This window comes from Arvicanthis niloticus, chromosome 27 (assembly GCF_011762505.2).
Source record: "Arvicanthis niloticus isolate mArvNil1 chromosome 27, mArvNil1.pat.X, whole genome shotgun sequence".
Lineage (NCBI taxonomy): Eukaryota > Metazoa > Chordata > Mammalia > Rodentia > Muridae > Arvicanthis > Arvicanthis niloticus.
In genome coordinates this window covers 28,166,436-28,175,833 of record NC_133435.1, presented here as the reverse complement: position 1 = coordinate 28,175,833, position 9,398 = coordinate 28,166,436, and the positions used below count along the sequence as shown (strand labels likewise).

The window sequence follows — 9,398 nt, the reverse complement described above, 5'->3', positions numbered from 1 at the left end:
AGGTAGAATTTCATGGACTGCTGTTCCCTCTGCCTGCCTGTTTGACAGAAGTATGTAATTCTAACCACGGTGTGACCTCAGCCTCAGTGACACCTTCCTCCCTTTCCTGAGTATCACTTGACCAGGAGCTGCCGCTTTCCTTCCTGGAAGGTCGCAGAGGGCCTCTCTTTCTAGCGACCAGCCGACAGTGTCTCTGACCAGACAGTGTCTCTCGGGTGAGCAGCACCACCCCCTTCACAGCCTTCGGTTTATTGTCGCTTTTCCTTGCACGGCCCAAATTAATTTTCTTAGGCCATCATAACACCAACCGAGAAAAAGGACAATGGCCATTTATTTATCTAGCAAACATTTACCATGTGGGAGGCATCCTAGAAACCTTCAGGGAACTCACCATATATGAAAAATAAAACATGTTAATAAGTTACTGCCATTCTACAGGAGTAGAGTTCAGGGGTTAAGAACATAAGTTTGTTGTAAAGTTAAATATATACCACCTTGCCACCCAATATATACATGCCCAGGTATTTATCCAAGACAGATGAAAACAAATGTCTATTTAAAAAAAAAAAAAAAAAAAAAAGACTTGTTTATAGTATCCATAGCAGCTTTATTCACGAATGTCACAACAAACCAAATAGACATAAACTGGAAATAATCAATCATTCATCCACAAACAAGTGAATGGATAAAGAGTGTGACGCAGCCATATAATGGAATACTACTCAGTCAACAAAAATGAGTTTCTGATACTCAAACCTCGATGAATCTTAGAAGCTGTGGTTTAATTAAAAGAAGTCAGATTAAAAAAAGGATAAATATAGCTGTTTATTTACATACTGTGCAGTGGGTTAGAATCTGGGCGTCTCACATCGGCTCTACCCCTGAGCTATGTCATTGAGCCTAACCACTCAATCTGTGGACTGACCAATGACAGCAAAAGCCAGTGGTTGCCCAGGAAAGAGACTGGAAAGGAAAAAGAACTTTCTGTGGTGACAGACGTTTGGTGTTCTGTACTCAGTGTCACATAGATGTTTGCAGTCACTGAACCCTGTTGAACGGGACACAACATGAGCTAAACTGGGAAAGGAACTCCCATTCTGGGTTGACACAGGGACAATCTTCCCTCCACTTCTGCCTTTAGGTGTGTGTAACATTACCTTAGCAAGGTATGAGCAGTCTGGGGATGTTGGATAGTACCTGCTGGTGCATCTCCTTCTTAGGCTGTGGGAGGCCTGAGTTAGCAAATGGCTAAGTGTTGAGCCTGGTCTGAGCTCAGTACCTTATTTGTCTTTCTGTGCACTGCGGTGAGTACAGTGAGTAACGTACAGTTCTTGTTAAAGCCACTTCATTTTCCTAGGGCTGGGAAGGTTTTGTGGCAACATAACTGCTACCCCCAGCACTCCTTGCCTTTTCATGTTAGTTGAGATCTCTGCTTGTGTCTGGTCAGAATTTCACCAAAAAGGTCTTGCCTGCCTGATCCAAAGGTCACAGGGGTCCACCCCTAACCAAGATGCTATCTGGAATTGATACCCAGGAGTAAAGAGACAATTATTTCTGAAGTTTCACTGGGTAGGCCAACCACACACAAGGGCATTCCCCCTGCCAAACCAAACTAAACTCCATGTTTGTTTGGTTTTTGTGTGTGTTTTTTTAAAGGGGGTGGGGGTGGGGCTTTTGGTTTGTTTTATTATTTTTGTTTTACTGGTTTTTGTTTGTTTTTGTTTTGAAAGAGAAAATCATATGAGGCTGGATGATTGAAGTTGGGAAGATCTAGAAGAAGTTGGGGGAGTTGATAAAACACATTGTATGATTTTTTTTTTTTCCCCCTTCGGAGACAGGGTTTTCTCTATGTAGCTATGGTTGTCTTGGAACTGGCTCAAGAGACCAGGCTAGCCTCAAACTAGCCTGAGTCTGAGACTAAAGCTATTTATGTGCCACCAATGCCCAGACTGAAAAAAATTGTTTTAATAAAATAAAAAAGAATTATATGGACTTGACTTGTCTTTTAAGCTACATAAAAGAGAGGAAGTGTCTGTTAGGCAAAGTCCACAATCGAAGACGGATTTTGTGATAGTACATCAAGGTGATTTCCTTCTGGACTATGGCTTAAAAGCATCTTGTGGGAAGCCATATTAACTGTAGACACCTTCCATGATCTTTCTAGAGATGCAGGTGGAAGTTTCTAGGTTTCTGTATCAAATATGATATTGTCTTTGTTTGTTTATTTGTTTTTAAAGGGATGACTAGCCGGGCAGTGGTGGCACACACCTTTAATCACAGTACTTGGGAGGCAGAGGCAGATGGATCTCTGAGTTTGAGGCTAGCCTGCTCTACACAGTGAGTTCCAGGACAGCCAGGGTTACTGGGGGTGGGGGTGGGGGGGAGGGGAGTGTGCAGTGAATTATTTAACTTGCATTTCCAGTAAAAAAATTTTTGAAGGAAGGACAATAGTTAACCCAATAAGTTTCCATTATTTCTTTCATTTCAAGTATTTGGGAAAGATGTTATATGCTTTGCCAACTACAAAGAAGCATTTTGCTGTTGTATTGGTTTAATTAATTTAGTAAACATTTTTCAGACATGACCCAAGAAGTCACCAGTCTCCAGGAATGCAGCAGTGAATGGATGGGCATTGTGCTCTAGAGCTTGTAGATATTCTGACCCAATGTGATCATGAACACCATTCTGTCTGGACCGTTTCTCAGAACTGAGAGCATTGTCTTTAGAGAGTCTAGTTTTTCAAGGATTGCATTTCGCTTACAAAGCCTCCAGCTTAAAGTGAAGATGTATGATCCTGGTTGTCTTTCATTGGTGTTACTGCTTCAAACACTGGATCTTACTCTGGTTTTCTTTTATTATACCTTACTAAAAATAGCAACAAGACAGTCTTACACAAAGGCCACTGAGTGTAGGAGAAAGGTCACAGACTCTGACCATGGAAAGACATGGGTTTGCACCTGAGTGAGGATGCCTCCTGGTGATGCAGGGAATCCTTCCACCTCCATTTCTGCCTGTGTGAAGCAGAGCTAATCATACCTAGGGAGGAACAGGGATTAAAATGACAACATACATGTCAAATTGCTGGCCAGCCTAGTTGCTGACATTTACTTACCTGCTAACACCCACTTACTGAGGCTCCAGCCCCATTTGAAACTGCCAGTTCTCTTGACCACCTTGATCTTCCTCACACTCTTGTAAGGTAGGCACTGTTGCCTCCCTTTAAAAGTGAGTAAAACCAAGACATGGCTGAGATCAAGTAGCATATAGAATGCATGGAGACAAATCTACCCTTTCTCTTAATTAATTGATGGAGCTCATAACAGATGTTGGCTACCTTTCCCTTTAAGGCAGTACTGTGGAGAAGCAGTTATCCTAGGAAGAGAGTGATACCAGTAATAGGTGGCTTTGTGTCACCCTCACGTACTGCATGCAAATGAACTCTGGTGGAGGAGAGAGTGTCTGGCTACCCATGCGCATGCACACACAGACACACACACACACACAGAGCCACGCACGTGTGCACAGGCACAGGTGGGCACACAGCTCACACATGCATGCGCACACGTGTGTGCACACACTTGCATACACAGGCACACATGCACATGTGCACACACACACATGCGGACATACTTTTTTTTGGAGACAGTCTTGGTGTATAGTCCAGGCTGGCCTTGAATTCTCCATCCTCCTGTCTCATCCTCTCCAGAGCTGGGACTACAGTTGTGTTCCATCATTCCGGGCTCTGAGTGTGCTCTTAAATGGTCACCGGGCAAAGAGGTATTGTTTCTCTTCTGCCCCCTGGAGTCCACTTGTGAGAGAGATTCTGTCTGACAGGGTCCTCACACTTTGGCAGAGGAGCTCCAAGTAACTACTAGTAAGCCAGTCAGTCCCTCAAAGTATGAACTGAAACTATAGGCCTTTGTCCTAGACTTCGTTGTGGAGGATCAACAGTGCAGGCTAAAATAGTTTTCATCCTCCAGCAGAATGGGAAGACAAGACTGGAACAGTGGAGGAAGGCTGCACACCGGCTGGCTTGCTTGGCATGCCTGGTCACACATCCCAGGATCACCTGCCCTGGGGTGGTGCCTCCTATAACAGGCACCTCCCACATCAGTCATTCAACAAGAATATGCTCCCTCAGACATGCCCACAGCCCAACCTAAGGGAGGCAATTCCTCAGTCGAGGGCCCTCTTCCTAGGTAATGCCAGCTTTCGTTAAGTTGACAAAAGCTAACCAGGAGAGGACACTGTTACCTACCTACCTCCCCCCACTGCCACCCCCGCAGCCCTCATCCTGATTGTCTGGGTACTTGGAATTACCATTTCTCCTTCATAAGGTAGAGTTCCCTAGACACATGGAATCTCAGGGCCACTTCAACTACCTAAGGGGTATCTACTTGACACCACCAGCATGCACAGCGGGCAGCTCTAACTGCAGGCAGGAGCTGCATAGTGAAGGAGGAGCCTTTTGCAAAATGTAGTCTGTGTCTCTGTATTGGTGGGAATGTCACTGTGCACCTTCTCTGGGGTTCCAAATGGACTGTATTATCTCAGTGGTGCATTTTAGGACACTCCACACCAAAAGGGGGAAAAAACGTTGAAGAGGGCCCTGCAGGATTAGCACCAGTCTGCCCTGCCACCCTTGAGGCCTTGGGGCTTAACTGTGGGCAAGCCCTGACTTAGCCTCCGGCTCACTACAGTAGGCTTGGCTGCCATTAGGAGACCGCAAGACTGAAGTCCCTCTCAGCCTCTTCACAGTCGCCTCCAGTCTTTTCCTCCAACATTCAGCCCTTTGTGTCGGTTCCCATGGTTACCCCTTCTTCGCTAGCAGCTGGAATGTGTGGTGTGAGGAGGCTGTCTCCCCTACAGAGCCAGGTCTGGCCAGGGCAGAGGCCAGCGATCCACAGCTGGAATCGTGAAGTGGGGTCACAGTCCAGTACCTCCCCTTTGCCCCGGATTCTGTACTTTTCCCAGGCTTGACATGTCAGGGTTGCAGTGGGAGGAGAGCCATGGACTGACAGACAACTCCCAGGGTATTTCCTGCCCCAGCCTGGCTTGACTGTCACTACCCTGTGTAACTTTAGTCTAAGGCAACTCCCTCTGTCTAGTGTGTGGACGGCCCTGTTCTGCCCAGCCAGTCTAATGATCACTGGCTTCCCTGCCTGTTCTTCTGTGGACTTTTATATCCCAGAACTGTCTGTTTAGTTGATACTGAAGAGACGGGGGGGGGGGGGGGGGGGAATCAGAGGAATCAGAGATCACCCCACGTCAGCTCTGCCAGAGGGATCCGCAGGCTCTTCTAAGACAGTTGTTTTCAACCTTCCTAATGCTGTGACCCTTTAATACAGTCCCTCATGGTGTGGTGACCCCCAATCATAAAATCATCTCACTGCTACTTCATAACTGTAATTTTGCTACTGTTATGAGTCATAGATAAATATCTGAATGCAGGATATTTGATATGTGACCTCTGTGAAAGGGTCATTTGACCCCAAAGAGGTCGTGACCCATGGGTTGAGAACCACTGATGTAGCATAAGACACTGTTTTTTAGAGACCTTTCTACCCTATAGGTACCCGAGGAAGCCCCCGGGCAGTGGCCCAGTGGGCAAAGGTAGTTACAGCACACTTGGGGGCTTGCTGTAGCTTAGGCTCTGTATTCTACCATCTCTGTGTGACCCTAACTATGTTAAACATCAGTTGCCTCTAACACTGTCTACATCATTGCAAAGATTAAACTTGCCGGGCAAAAAGCCTTTGTAACGCACACGGGTGCCAGCTGTAATATTTTCAAATGATACTTCGAGAATGCTGGGCCAGAGCTAGGCCACAGATTCTTCTGTCCTTCTGTGTGTTATATGGGCCAAATGTCCCTTATTAGAAATGACTGGGTAGGGGGCAGGGGCTGGAGAGTTGGCTCAGTGGTTAAGAGCACTGACTGCTCTACCAGAGGTTCTGAGTTCAGTTCCCAGCAACCACATGGCCACATAGCCATCTGTAATGGGATCCGATGCCCTCTTCTGGTGTGTCTGAAGATAGCGACAGCATACTCACCTGTATTTAATAAATCTTTGAAAAAAATGACTGGGAGTTGGGCATGGTGGCACACAATTAACCTTAGCACACAGGAGGCAGAGGCAGGTGAGTCTCTGTGGTCACAAAATTTTGGATTTGAGAGCATTTTGATTTTCAAATTAGAATGTGCAACCTGTATGTGCCAGTGGACCCCAAAATTTGAGCACACAGGTCAGACAGAGGTCATCCTAACCCATGTTACACTATCCACAGTAATGAAAGGAAGAGTAAGAATAATGGGGACAAGTAGAAGCAAAGTCACACCTTGAGAATGTGTGGGTTGGTTAGTTTCCTGCATTCTGGCTGCATTTAGACACCTCACCTACCTTACAACTTGAGCGGGGAGAGAAGCATGCTGGGAGAAGCTTGGGGAATAGCAAGGTGGGAAACCTTGAGGCTTGATATTTTCAGATGTTGGGTTAGCACGGAATGCTTATTTCCCATCCTAAAAAGCAAATGAATCTTGGAAACAGACACGTTTGGCGTGGGCTTAAAAACAGTGCCTGCGAGCTCCTTCCTAAAACCTGGTAATCCTCTTGGGCAAAATGAGGATTAGGCTCTGTCCCAAACAAGCCAGTGAGTTCAGTGTTGCTAAGATTCCATGGCTGATGCTGACTTAGCAAGGGGTCTATCTCCTCTGTGAACGACAACCTCCATTTAGGTTTTAAAATTTTTTTTTATTTTATATGTATGTGTTTATGGGCGTGTGTGGTATGGTGTCTGTGTGTGTGTGTGTATGTGTGTGTGTGTGTGTGTACACCATATGTGTACAGGAGATCTCAGAAGTCAGAGCATTGGATCTTTTGGAACTAAAGTTACAGCAGGTTATGAGCTGTAGGTGCTGGGAATCAAACCCAGGTCCTCCTCAAGAGCAGTCAGCTCTCTTAACCTCTGAGCCACCTCCCCTCCAGCCCCTCTATTTATATTTCTAATGTCCTCCCCACTCGTTTAGGAAAGCCTAAAGCTGGGACAACTTCTTTGCTTGTAGACAGGATGAAGAAAGCTTGGCTCCTATAAACTGCACCGGGACTGCAGGGTCCTTCCAGAGTCTTGGTCCCTCTATCTTGCTCTCCTGCAGGAGAAGGAGGATCTCCCCCAGAGTTTGAGGCGGGATGCACTTGATAGAAAATCCCAAATCCTGACATCGCTAAATGGTCATGAATGTGTATCCACTGGTTCATCATTCTTCCTGAAGCCCGGGGCTGGAGCTGCGGCCTCTGGATTTAAAGACTCCAAGCTAAATCTGCACCCTTGACCTTGACAGTTTCCTCTCACCCACTGTGCCTGCCCTCTCTGCCTGTCACTTCCTGGAGGCCTGTGTAGTGCAGCAGATCACCAGTCCTTTACCGCCAAACCCCTCCTTATCACTCGGGTTATTTATAGCTCTCCAAATGCATTAGGCATTCCTAGTTTCCCGACTCCAGTAGCTCTCTGCCCTGCATGGAGAATGCCCACATTCATCTGTCTTATGTAGACCGCGCTGACTGACTGCGAGTAGCTTCCGTCCTCCAGCAGTTACCATGGTAGATGTACCCCACTCGGTTTTTATACAAAGTTCCGAGGCTCACATAACAGAGGCCAGGACTGAGCAGAGCCCAAACCAGAACATATGTCTCTGGCTCCAAATCGTGTGTCTTTTCAGAGAGACCGGGAAGTCAGAAACTGTAAACTCCAGTTTGGAGCCTTGGCTCCTGCCCGTGAAGTACTCAGTATGAGATGATGTTGTGCTGCAGACATTGATTTATCAGGATTTGTCGAGTGTGCCCCTTCCCCAGTTACATTCATGGGCTATCGAGAGGGACCCTCAGACTCATCCATAACAACATATTAACATGATATAACATAACACATGACAAGACAGCTCAGAACACTCAGTCGACCTGGGCAAGTCTGGTGACCCATTCAACACAAGGGATCCACCTGTCTCTGTCTCTACCTGCTGGGGTTACAGATTGGTGGTGCAGCACCTGGGGTCTCCTTGTGCTGGTGATCGGCACTCAGACCCTCCTGCCTGCATGGCAGGCGTTACCAGCTGAGTCATCTCCCAGCCCAGAGAGAATTTTTATTAGATAAACGTTTACTGGGTATTCATCTCTAGAAAGAGGACCATAACTGGCCAAAAAATATGAGAGCCCCAAATAGGACCAAGAGTATCACATGGTGGTTAAGAGCATAGACCTTGCCGTCAGCCAGCCTTGAATTCTTTTCCCACTGGGCTTAGGCAACCACCTTTGCTTCTCTTTGTCTTTGTTTTTTCATCCCTAAAAAGGGATATCATAAAGACAGTCATCTTGAGGAGTGGTCGTGACTACTCTAAGACAGATGGTAGTATCCAGCTAGGCTCAAAGTACCCCGTAATGTAACTACAGCTTCCGGGATAGCTGCTCTGTCACCTGCTGTCCCCATGACTGGTAGAAGCAAGCATGTATAGACAGGGATAAATGAAGAGGAAAGGGCTTGATCACAGTCTCCTGTACTCTGTTCCCTCGAGTACTGGCTGTCTTGTCACGTGTATGAGGGTTTACAAAGTGTATAATTGAACAATTATTGGCACAGAGGGGGTCCTATCCTTTTGCCTCCACTGTAGGTATAATGCCTGATGCAGTATATGTTCCATGGTTGGCCCTTAGCGACTATTAGTCAAGTGGATGGTTGAACTGGGTATAGAAGTGGCCAGGCTCTGGTTCTCAGGATGGCCCAGCTCTCTCAGTACGAGTTGAGTTATTTTCAGCAGTGTGCCCAGTATTAGGAAGTATTCTAAAGGCAGGAATGCAGCTTGAGTCCTGTGGTTAGGAGTGAGGGAGCCCTTCTGGTGCTGGCCTTATTGTTTCAGCAGTAGGGACAGTTGGCCTTGGGAGAGAGGAGTCCCATTTGAATTTCAGTACCATTACCCTTTCTTCTTGAGCATTCCCTGCAGAGAGGCTTTGGGTATCAAATGCTTGCCACCTCTTTTCACAGAACTTTTGGGAGTATAGAGTTTAAAGGCAGTCTAAGCTACAGAGATTCAGAGGTTTTTGTTTGTTTATTTTTAGTATAGAATAGAGTTTATTTAGAGCATGGGAAGGGAGTACACACACACACACAGACACACACAGACACACACAGACACACACACACACACACGGGGGTGGGGGGGAGGCTGGCAGGGAATGGGGAGAGAAGGGACAGAGAGGTAAGAGAGTAAGAGTGCAGATTCAGAGTTTTAATGCATGAAAATTGGAGCTAAGGACACTGCTGTGCCAGCTATATAGCTAACAAGTTGTGATATTGAGCGAAATACCTGCCCCTCTGTAATGTTCTTAAATGGGGATGAATAAGCTCTGC

General features: G+C 46.4%; 1 protein-coding gene across 6 annotated transcripts in view; it reads left to right on the top strand.

Annotated features, from left to right (window-relative positions):
• Shroom3 (shroom family member 3) overlaps positions 1–9,398 on the top strand; it is a 284,471-nt gene that overhangs the window by 222,199 nt on the left and 52,874 nt on the right. The window lies entirely within an intron of this gene.